Here is a 12,328-nt window from a genome sequence, read left to right on the forward strand (position 1 = left end):
CGTGTTCGAGGCACCCATGTTGACGGATGAAGTAGCACTTTGGGAGGCCATGATAATCGACTACGAAATAAGAGCGTATGGAGTGGTAATGTGGTATAATTGAGCGTGAGATAACAAAATAATCGCGTATGTAATAAACGTTTAGAGCGTTTGGAGTTGTATAATCGAGTGTGATCTAACCAATACCCAACCTAAGCTATATATAGATGTTTGTGGGGGTAAAATGGGGAAAAAAAAAAAACGGTCAAAAATTATAAAAAACGGCTATATGGCCGTTACTCAACGGGAAAAAAACCGGTTTTTAACCGGTTAACCGGTTTTTTTATAACGGTCAAAAACCGGTTTATAAAAAAACCGGTTAACCGGTTTTTTAAAAAACCGGTTATTAAAAAAACCGGTTTTTTAATAACCGGTTATTAAAAAAAACCGGTTTTTTTTAATAACCGGTTTTTAAAAAACCGGTTTTTTTTTTATAACCGGTTATAAAACCGGTTTTGGCTCCAAATTGTGTAACCGATATATAAACCGCCGGTTTGTAAACCGGTCAAACCGGTTTACAAAAAACCGGTTTTCTTAAAAACCGGTTTCCGGTTTAAACCGGCAAACCGGTTCGAGGACCGGTTTTTTTGACCACCTCTACTTAGGGGTGAGCATTTGGATCGGACCGACCCGAACCGGGATATACCCGACCCGGACCGAAACCCGGGAAATCACAAATATAGGAACCGACGACCGGCCCGCTGGACTAACTTCGGGTATCACGTAACATCGGTCTTCGCAACCCGGGTAATATTGAAAGACCGAGACCGATTAATCTTCATTCCAATTGTTGATTTAGACTGTAACTTTAATGTTCGCAGATGATGGGAATCATCTTCAAGCCAACTTTTAGTTTGGAGGTAGAAGAAAGTGAGGCAGTAAAAATGATTGAAGAGAGAGAAATGAGAAATGATAAAAAAAAATTTAGATAAATGATACAACTTTAGGATCATAAATGAATAAAATATAAATTTTTATCTGTACAACCTATTAGTCTACAACCTTTCAAATTTGGCTTGTCTCTGACAAACTTAATGCATGACATCTTTTGGATTCCCAAACTTACTTTAATGTATTATTATAATAATAGCTTAAAATTTTTAGTTTATTTTTTTCGCAAAGTTACTGGAATCTATTGTAATAATTATTATATATGCATGCATCTTGTCAATTTCAAAGTTAATGGTATTTGTTTATTTAGTTAAAACTCTTTCAAAAATATAAAGAACATTTTGATGTTTTGTTTTTTCTTTCTTCACCACTTATATCTCTCACACAAGTACCAATATTCTTCGACAACCATGAGTTCAAAAGCTTTTCCGGCGGCCATGGAACAAAGGATTGTTCATCATGTCACTACCCCTGTCATCGTAAGCTGCAAATATGAAGCCATTGGTGTAAACCCACACCTACTGTCCCAGAACCCCTAGATTTTGATTACACATTCGGGTCGGTCCAGAAATAGGCGGTTAACCCGGGTCTCGGCCCGATACCCGACCCGAAACCGAAATGCACAGGATATATGGCCCGATGAAAGACCGAAGGTTATAATGCAGGTCCGAGTTTCGGTCTTTTTCGGTCCGGGCCTAATTATGTGCACCCCTAGTAACACCCCATAAAACACTATAGGTCCCCCCTTTCAAAACCACCCCTCCCCCCGCCACCCACCAAAACACCAACTGAAGAAACACTAACCGGACCCCGGACAGATTACTGGTAACCTGGGGGTTGGAGAGATGTTTCCCACGAGGGGTTAGACCCTTGGAAGATGGTTCTTCTGATAACCTGCAAAACAGACACCGTGAGCTCGTCACTGAGAAGGGGGGGTTCTTCCTTGTGACCACCCTCCGGCGTGAGAATCAGACTAGATTGCTCTTTAAATATAAAAGTATATTAAGAGATTGCTAGAGCAGATATCAGGTATATTATGATGATAATGTAGTAAGATATGATAAGATGAGATGGTCATACCATTTGTGGTATTTATAGCCGAATGTAGGTTTCCAAAGAGGTATGGCCGGCTGCAACAGTGTTCCTGTTCCACCAACAGTAGCCTACGCACGTGCCCTGCTGGTAGTTGGTGGGTAGGTAGCGGCTGATAGTGACCAGGCCTGCTGTATACTATTCCTGTTCCACCAACTGACGGCTACGCACGTGGTATGGCAGTAGTTGGTGAGTAGGCAGCGGCTAATAGTGACATACAGTGCAGGAGCATGCTGCTCGCCATACTGTTGTCAATAAGCTGTCGTATCTTTAGTCAGATCTTTTTCCCATACCTCGTCAGGTACAGTACAGAAGATCTTCCTGTATCGTACGGACTGGCTTATTTGGGCGGGAGTATTCCCCCTCCCGCCCTTGTGCGGGATAGTTCCCGGCTTCGCTCATTCCTTCAGGTGACACTGAGTGATTGAGAGCTAAGTGCCTTGTGCGTGTAGCCCTGCTGCGCGGGTGGCCTTCCCTGATGGCTTGTATCCGAGGCTGCGGGGACAGGCGGAGTCCTTCACCATCGGGAGGCATTTCCTGCGGGACCAGCTTGCGTACTGCGCGTAAGGACGTCACGTCTCTGAGCATGGTTGGTCCTGCGGATCCAGTTGGTTTCTGCGCAGACGTCCCTCTTCAAGGTGAGTCTTGCGGGTCCAACTAGGCTCTGCTGGGACCTACCTCTTCAAGTCCCCCCAGTCTAATGTTCTTCTCATGAGTGTTTAATAAAGTGAGGTGAACTTTTGGACTTTAAGCAGAGGGTTTTGAAAAGGGTTTTTTAAGGTTTTCCATGGGGATTCTTCCCGCGGAAGTCCTTGTCACTTGCAGAAATTCCCGAGTTTCCTGCTTGGTCTTTGGGTATGATGCGGGTAGGCTGTAACCTCCTCGCAAGTCAGGAGCGTTGAGTCCCACTTGTGTGGATTCTCTGTGAGGTTTTGGTAGTTTTGAACATAGTGATCAATTATGTTAAAACCACCAACTCCATCCTGGAGCTTCAAACAACGTAGTTCCCGACGTTCCCGCTATGCGGGGATGTTATTTCCGTTTCCGCAAGCATTGCCCAGAAGATCCTTCTTGGTTTCAATTCCCAGCGGAGCGCTAGGTATGTGAAGGGTTTTGCCTTTACACTGTACCTGCGCTCGTCTTACGGTTACTTTACTTCCAAGGTATTCCTGGCGTCAATTCCCTGCGGGTGCTAGGTATGTGAAGGGTTTTGCCTTTACACTGTACCCGCACCCGTCTTATAGTTACTTGGTTGCCGAGGTACTTGGCTTCAATTCCCTGCGGGTGCTAGGTATGTGAAGGGTTTTGCCTTAACACTGTACCCGCATCCGTCTTACGGTTATTTGTTCGCCAAGGTTTTCTTGGCTTCAATTCCCTGCGGGTGCTAGGTATGTGAAGGGTTTTGCCTTAACACTGTACCCGCATCCGTCTTACGGTTACTTGTTCGCCAAGGTTTTCTTGGCTTCAATTCCCTGCGGGTGCTAGGTATGTGAAGGGTTTTGCCTTAACACTGTACCCTCATCCGTCTTACGGTTACTTTTTCGCCAAGGTTTTCTTGGCTTCAATTCCCTGCGGGTGCTAGGTATGTGAAGGGTTTTGCCTTAACACTGTACCCGCATCCGTCTTACGGTTACTTGTTTGCCAAGGTAAGGGGTATTTTCCCGCTTACTTTTTAATATTTTTAAATTTTGAATTTTGAAATTCGAAAGGTTGGTGGAAAGATAGGAACAGTCCAAACCTCTGAAACGTCGTGCGACAGTTTTCTTCTGACTGTGTCAGGACGTGCAGGAAGTTATGGTGACGTGACATTATATGGTCATTCCAGACGCTTTTTTAGGCGCGTGGGCGCGATTTTCCGGGCGCGTGGCCGCGAAATTACTGGCACACGTCCTGTCAACAGCTGTTGCCAGCCTGCTTTTTGCCACGTGTCATAGTTTCATTGCACCTTCGATTTCTCTCTCCTCCGCATTAATTTCACCGCATTAATTGCGATTAGTATATAAAGGGGGAGAGGCCTCTTTGTAATCCACACTTTCACCTTTCTTCTTCTTCTTAGTGATTTCCGGCAAATACTCCCCTTTTCAGGCAAGCATTTTCCCGAAATCACTTTCTTCTTTCTGCAAAATGTCTTCCCATGATGCTGAAGCTGTAGCCGATGATAGGAGTACTGCTGGCGAGTGCCAGTGTGCTCTACCTGTCGATCAGTACCAGTACATCGTCAGGAAGTTCATGCTTGAGTCTCTTGAGCCTGAGTTTCCTGAATCCCACCAGACTGTGTACGATGCCCCCAGTGGCAAGATCGGGGTATATGCTGCATTCTTTGTCTATGGGAACCTTAGGTTTCCTTTGACAAAGTTTATGTACCGTGTCCTGGAGAGGCACGGTGTGCACCTGACCGAGGTGCATCCGATGGCGATTGCCAAGATCCGGCACTTCGAGTGGGTGTGCCGGATTCTGGGTATTGAGCCCTATGTGGACCGCCTGATGACCTTCTATACTTGGAGGTGCGTCCAGGGGTGGTACACCCTGACAACCCGTATTAAGGGTTTGAAGATCTGCGTGACCGAGCGCAGTCTCCGATCGTGGAAGCGGGAGTTCTTCTACATCTCTGCCCGCGCCATCCCCATTGCCATGAAGTTCAAGAAGGGTCAAGCGCTTCCGAGCCTTCACGCTTCCAGCTACCAGAAGATATCCCGGGTCCAATCTCCGGTTTACCGGTTTGCGGAGTCCGGGATGGTGCTGCTGGGGATGAGCCGGGTATGGAAGGTGGCGTCTCGGTTTCCTATCCTTCTCGAATACGGTTTGAACTCTATTCCTTATGGTATGTCTTGTCTTTCTTGCTGATATTAGTTTATTTTCTAACTGTTTCTTTTCTTTCAGAGGGGAATAATTTGGAGTCGCTCCTGTTCCCGCGGGAAGCTGACGGTCCCGTGCGGGTGGGCACTCGTGCTCTGGACGACAATGAGTTGCCCATCCTGGAGCAAACGGCGGATCGGTTTGTGGAGGTCTATCCGCCGGGCCAAGAGATCCTGAGCCACCGGCGGCCAGGTAAGGCGATATTCTATCCTCAACCCCTCAATGTTGTACCCGCTGTTGGAAATCCTTACATCCTGTCTTCTTCTGAGGAATCCGCAGATGGTCCTCCCCTTGTGCGGAAGAAGAAGGCTGCCGGAGGGAAGGGAAAGGAGAAGGTGGCCTCCACGGCTGATCCAGTGCTTCTATCTGACACCGAGTCAGATAGTGAAGAGGTGGCGGGGAACCCCGGTGGTGAGAAGACCACTGCTCCGGAGGCTACGACTGTTACCTCCGGAGAACCAATGACGACGACGGTGACCGGCGTCAAGAGACCGGCCCCATCGGGCTTGTCCCCGCCCCTCCGTACGTTCAGGCTTAAGAAAACCCGTAAGTACAAACATTCTTTTTGTAGATTTATCACTTCATAAATTTATTAACACTTATCTTCTTGTGCAGGCGTGGATGTTGACGCATTCCAGGGTGAAGTACCAAGTAGTATCTCTCCGCCGATGACGGTAGGCTTGGTCAGCCTACCTGAGGTGTCGACCCAGGCACCTGCGCCTGGTCCCGCTGGTTCAGTTGCTCATTCTGAGCCGACTGTTCCAGCCGAGTTTACGCCACCGCCGGCCGTGAGTGCGATTTTTACGGCGTCCTTCACCGAGCCGGCGGTTACGATTGCTGCGGATTCTGCGGGCAGCGGCTGCCACCATGCCCCCGCCACCGGCACCGATGGCCGGCCCATCAGGTACGCATGGGAGTACTCGCCAGTCCTTGCCACCTTCCCATCTGCCTGACCTTTTGGATGGGTTTCCTTTGGGTTCAGGTGATGGGTTCGGCGGTTATCGGCCTGTTATAGATCCTACAGGTGCGTAGGGTTCCTTTGGCCCTTTTTAACTTATTTTTATCATCTTTTCCTAACTGCTTTTTTGTTTTTTGCAGTGTCGGATTCCAATGAAGTGTATGTTCCGCGATGGAACATACGCCGAGGAACAACCCTTCGCACCCCTGTGGAGTGCGTGGAATGGGCTCGCCACGCTGCTCCTCATGGTGCGTTGGGGGAAGCCATGGCTAGCTACCAGGAGGGTAGGCTAACCAATGAGCTTCGGGTTCTCCAGGCCCGAATGCAGCCGCGCGTCGAGCTGCTTTGTCGTGAAAACGACAAGTTGAAAGCAGCTCGCGCCAAGGACGTATCTCAGGCGCGTGCTCTTCGGGAGGAGAACCAACGATTGACCGCAGCTGCTGCGGAGAAGGAGAAGGCCTTCAAGGCCCTCAAGGTTGAAGTTCAAGCGCGACTCGAGGCCCGCTCCAAGGCTGCCCAAGCTGTTAACGAACAGCTTCGGCTGGCTAAGGAGACTGCGAGGAACGCGACTGAGAGGGCTACCAAGGCTGAAGCCGTTGCTGAGCCTTTACGCATGGAGAACGAGGAGCTCAAGGCCCAATTAGAGGCTCTCCAACGTGCTCATGATGCCTTGGCCATGGAAGATGCCAAGAAGCTCCAAGAGATCCTGGACCAGAGGGGCGTGCTTGACCATACAGAGCGGAAGCTTAAGGGCGTTGAAGAGGCTGCTGCAAAGGAAGTGCAACTTGCCAACCTCAATAAAAGCGAAGCCGAACGCGCCTGCACCCAAGCCCTGGTTGCCAAGGAATGGCTTCTTCGAGAAGCGTTGCCTCAGGTATTTTAGCTTTACGTCTTCACGCTTTCCTTTATTCATAGAAAAGGTGTTTGACACTTGTATTTTTCTTTGTAGGTTGTGCATCGTGTCTTCTCAGAGACATCCTACGACGATGCGATGAGCGCAGCCCTCAACGCTTCTCACGAGGATGGGGAACGGGTTGGCTTCCTGCTTGGTCTAGGGTTCGTTGAGAAAGGCTTCCCGCCTTCCAACTTCCCTTTGTACAATGTTGACACTGAAGCCATATATGACCAAGCAGTAAACCAATATGCTGCCTTCCCGCATCCAGTGGTGGAGAAGGTGAACCAAGTAGCTGCTGCTGATGATGGGTTAGCTGTCCTTAAAGCCTTCATCGAACCGCCTCGTTCTTCTGATGGAGCGGGTCCAAGTGGAGGCGGCCCTGAGGCTTGATCCTGAAGATCCCTTCCCATTGCTAGGATAGTCTTGTACGGATGTATTTATTTTTCTTTTCGTAGGCGGGTAGTTACCCGGCCATTCTTGTAATAATTCATTTGTGAAATATTAATCTTTTTGCGTATAAGATTGTTATTTCCTTCTTTGGGTTCCTTGCTTTATAAACTTATGACTTACATATTTAGTTTAAATTAGCAATTTTCCAAGTGTTTAGAATAAGTTAACCTGTTGCGCGTGGTTGATAATGGGTGTGAAGTTTTGCTTCCTCTTTCGTGATTGTGCGGGTAGAACCGTCACTTGCACTTAGTAGGATGGCTAAACTTTAACCTTCATCTGACCTGCGTGTAGGTTTTCCTCATCTTTTGAGGATAAGTTAACCTTTGAACGTGGTTGATAATAGGTGTGAAGTTTTGCTTCCTCTTTCGTGATTGTGCGGGTAGAACCGTCACTTGCACTTAGTAGGATGGCAAAACTTTACCCTTATCTGACCTGCGTGTAGGTTTTCCTCATCCTTTGAGGATAAGTTAACCTTCGAACGTGGTTGATAATAGGTGTGAAGTTTTGCTTCCTCTTTCGTGATTGTGCAGGTAGAACCGTCACTTGCACTTAGTAGGATGGCAAAACTTTACCCTTATCTGACCTGCGTGTAGGTTTTCCTCATCCTTTGAGGATAAGTTAACCTTCGAACGTGGTTGATAATAGGTGTGAAGTTTTGCTTCCTCTTTCGTGATTGTGCGGGTAGAACCGTCACTTGCACTTAGTAGGATGGCAAAACTTTACCCTTATCTGACCTGCGTGTAGGTTTTCCTCATCCTTTTAGGAATTTGTTTTGAACCGTTCGACGCGCGGTTGTCAATAGGTTAGTGTTCAGTTTCCTTTAATGATTCATGCGGATAGACCGGCACTTTCATTTAATGGGATAATTGAACTCTTCCCCTTCAACTGACCTGCGTGAAGGTTTGCCACGTTATTGGGTTCGTGCGGGTAGGACCGCCTTCCCACGCAACGACTTCACGTAATGTGTGCCGTCACCAGTGTTGCATAGTTTAACCGTTCGACGCGCGGTTGTTGATAGGTTTTTATTCAGTTTCCTCGTTATGATTGGTGCGGATAGACCGGCACTTTCATTTTTGGGTGCTGAACTTTTTCCCCTTCAACTGACCTGCGTGAGGGTTTGTTACGTTATTGGGTTCGTGCGGGTAGAACCGCCTTCCCACGCAATGACTTCACGTAATTATGCGGTGAAAACCGGCATATTAGTGTTCAGAAAAGTATAAATGTAAAATCATCAGCTTCGATGTTCTTAAAGAGAATCATTTCCATTAGAAGTGGCTCTTGGCCTTTTCTTTACAAATTGGAATTGATTTACATGCAAACTGTGTAAATGAGCTCCCTTCCATGATGTTGGGATGGGAGTGCCATCGAGCCGATACGCACCTGGTTCGGGATCTCGTTCTTTACGCAGCATGTAGTCTCGATATTGAAGCTGGAATTTTGATTCGTGTTTTCCCCAGCTGGGGTTCTACACGCACCTGCCTGCTCAGCTTTTATTGCGCCACGAGGTGCGCGAGCGTCCCATCTCTGACAAATGCTTCGACCATGTCTTTTACGTCTGTGCATTCTTCAGTGTTGTGGCCTTTTGTCTTGTGAAAGTCACAGTATTTGCTCCGATCAGCATCGTGACGATGTCGGATTATTGGAGGCTTTGGCCACGGGAGCTCCTCGGTGGCGAATATCTCAGTGACGCTTTTGCTGAGCGGCGTCCATCTGGAGTTCCGGTGCGGGTGTGCATTATCCCTTCCGCCCAATCGATGTTGCAAGCCGGATGAGGTGTCAAAGTTTACCCTTGACTGCCAAATGCCTTGCTTCCGCTTTTTATTTAGTTGGGCAGTGAGGACGTTGTCTTCCCTCGTCTTCTGAGTGTAGAGGTTTGTGCTCTGTGGCAGATCTCTACCCAGTTGCTTCTCCGTTTCCGCATAGCGTTTTGCTGCTGTCATGATGGCATCCCATGTAGATGGCATGCCATCTTTACCCGTTAGGGTGCGGATGAGCTCTGGGTCGTGCGCGCCCTGGATGAAGGCAGCGCGAACAAGATCTTCGCTGATATTGCCCAAACTTAGCTTCTTTGAGTTGAAGCGAGTGATGAAGTTTGGCAGAGATTCATCTTCTTCTCGTATGCATTTGAGGATTGTCCATTGCTCCTCGGTATACTTCCGTTGCTGGCTGAAGTGTTGGCTAAACTTCTGCTGGAAGTCTGCCCAGTCGTAGATGTGGTTGACCGGTAGACGATCAAACCAAGCTCTAGCAGCCCCAACAAGCGTCATTTGGAACATGTAGCACCACGTGGGTTCCGTCCAATTGCTGACGGTTGCCCCCGCTATGAACCTGTTCAAATGATCGTCTGGATCGGATATACCGTCATATGTGCCTATGTTAGGCATTTGTTTGGCACTCTTTGGGGCGATTGCTTCCGCAATGTCCCTTGCAAACTTGGACGTTCCTGCATTTGCAATGTTTGGTCTGAACGTTTTGGAGAAGTCTCGTGGACTTCCACCTGTGCTTTTTGGTTTGAAGGCTTGTCCAAAATGCCTTTTTGGTTGGGATTCCATTTCCTTACGCTTCCCTTTTGCCCTATGGCGAGGGTTCGCGTCGGAGTCGGATTCCTCCGAGTCATCCAAGTAATCTTCGAATTCGTCAGCCTGTTGGACGGAACGCAAGCGTTCGTCCAACTCAGCCTGGAATTCCTTTTGTCGTGCCTCCGCCCATGCCTTGACTTCATCGAGAGTTTGGCGGGGGAGTCTTCGTTTCTCAACCTGGGTATCAGTGAATCCCAGTAGGCGATCATTTACTGCACTTGCCCCAGCTTGAGTAACTGGGGTAGTGTTCGTAAAATTTACTTCACTTGCCCCGGCTTGGGTAACCGGGGTAGTGTTTGTAAAAACTGTGTTACCGGTGTTCATCCCAGTAGCTGGGGTTGTGGTTACCGGAATTTCTCTAACCATCTTTTGTAGAAAGTTTGAAAAAACTGGAGATAAAGTTCTAGCTTTATGCACGGATGGCGCCAATGAAGAAACACTAACCGGACCCCGGACAGATTACTGGTAACCTGGGGGTTGGAGAGATGTTTCCCACGAGGGGTTAGACCCTTGGAAGATGGTTCTTCTGATAACCTGCAAAACAGACACCGTGAGCTCGTCACTGAGAAGGGGGGGTTCTTACTTGTGACCACCCTCCGGCGTGAGAATCAGACTAGATTGCTCTTTAAATATAAAAGTATATTAAGAGATTGCTAGAGCAGATATCAGGTATATTATGATGATAATGTAGTAAGATATGATAAGATGAGATGGTCATACCATTTGTGGTATTTATAGCCGAAGGTAGGTTTCCAAAGAGGTATGGCCGGCTGCAACAGTGTTCCTGTTCCACCAACAGTAGCCTACGCACGTGCCCTGCTGGTAGTTGGTGGGTAGGTAGCGGCTGATAGTGACCAGGCCTGCTGTATACTATTCCTGTTCCACCAACTGACGGCTACGCACGTGGTATGGCAGTAGTTGGTGAGTAGGCAGCGGCTAATAGTGACATACAGTGCAGGAGCATGCTGCTCGCCATACTGTTGTCAATAAGCTGTCGTATCTTTAGTCAGATCTTTTTCCCATACCTCGTCAGGTACAGTACAGAAGATCTTCCTGTATCGTACGGACTGGCTTATTTGGGCGGGAGTATTCCCCCTCCCGCCCTTGTGCGGGATAGTTCCCGGCTTCGCTCATTCCTTCAGGTGACACTGAGTGATTGAGAGCTAAGTGCCTTGTGCGTGTAGCCCTGTTGCGCGGGTGGCCTTCCCTGATGGCTTGTATCCGAGGCTGCGGGGACAGGCGGAGTCCTTCACCATCGGGAGGCATTTCCTGCGGGACCAGCTTGCGTACTGCGCGTAAGGACGTCACGTCTCTGAGCATGGTTGGTCCTGCGGATCCAGTTGGTTTCTGCGCAGACGTCCCTCTTCAAGGTGAGTCTTGCGGGTCCAACTAGGCTCTGCTGGGACCTACCTCTTCACCAACTCAACATTCCGTTACTAGTTTTAACATGGCAACCATTGTTGCATGTAAAGCAATATTCAAACCTGGCCTTATCTTGTAGTACTGTGTATCGGTTCTACATATTTATCAGTGTTAGTGGATTGGTTGAACACATGTTGTTCAATGAGAGGATTAGAGATAGTAGTCTTTACCTGGTTCTTTATAAACCATGAGTTGATTTTGGTTTTGTTTTTGTTTTATGTTAAATAATTTAACGATCTAGAATTATGTGTTGAAATGGGCCAAGGATGTTGTAATTTTCCTTCCATTATCGATTTTGAAAAAATTGTATTATTATTTTAATCATGTAGTCACTATGAAAATATGTTAACTTTTAGACAAGAAAGTGATAGTGGGTCATACCAACTCGGCCCATTTTGTCGTCATCCGTACCAAAACATGACTACTTGACAAGTGTTAACCAAAACAGTTTTTTACTTTTTCCCTACCCATATGACTGCCATATGATTATACTGTTTTTTTTTCTGAATGTTTAAGCTTGCCTCCTACTATTTACAATAAACCGCCATTGCCAGGGATCGAACCCTGGACCTCTCACCCAAAGGCCTAAGCCTTTACCATCCCAACAAAGTGGAGATGACGATTATACTGTTTAATCAAGTCTACAAGTGAAGATGTTAATCTTCTTTTATTGATATGAATCTTCTTTTATGATTCATAAAAATTCATTCATTCTTACTTTTATCGAAAGTAGAGGTGTACAAAACCGATTTTTTTTTCCCAAACCAAACCAAAACGAACTAGTCTGGTCAAACCATCGTCCAAATCGATTTGACTCAAACCGGTTCGATTTAGAAACTGGTTTAGGAGCAAGAAAGGTCGAGCTGGTCCAACTCGATTTGGTTCGGTTTAACCAGTTTAAACCGGTTTTTCTCAATCCGATGCGGTTTTAAAACCGGTTTGGTAGTTCAGAATGGGAACCGGTTCCAAAATCGACCGGTTTGGGTCGGTTTGGGACCCAGTTGGGTGAAACTGGTTTTCTTGTTAATCGGTTTGGATTGCAGTGACCTGGTCCCATGTTTGGATTAGTGAAGTACGTTGGGTCGTGTCTATTGGTTGACAATTAGAAAACTAAAGGGGACGACCCGCTTAATTATGGAGGATGAC

The sequence above is a fragment of the Bidens hawaiensis genome, unplaced genomic scaffold (genome assembly GCF_021521415.1).
Source record: "Bidens hawaiensis isolate Kalapana, Puna unplaced genomic scaffold, B.hawaiensis_p1.1 tig00037257_1, whole genome shotgun sequence".
NCBI classification, from domain to species: Eukaryota; Viridiplantae; Streptophyta; class Magnoliopsida; order Asterales; family Asteraceae; genus Bidens; species Bidens hawaiensis.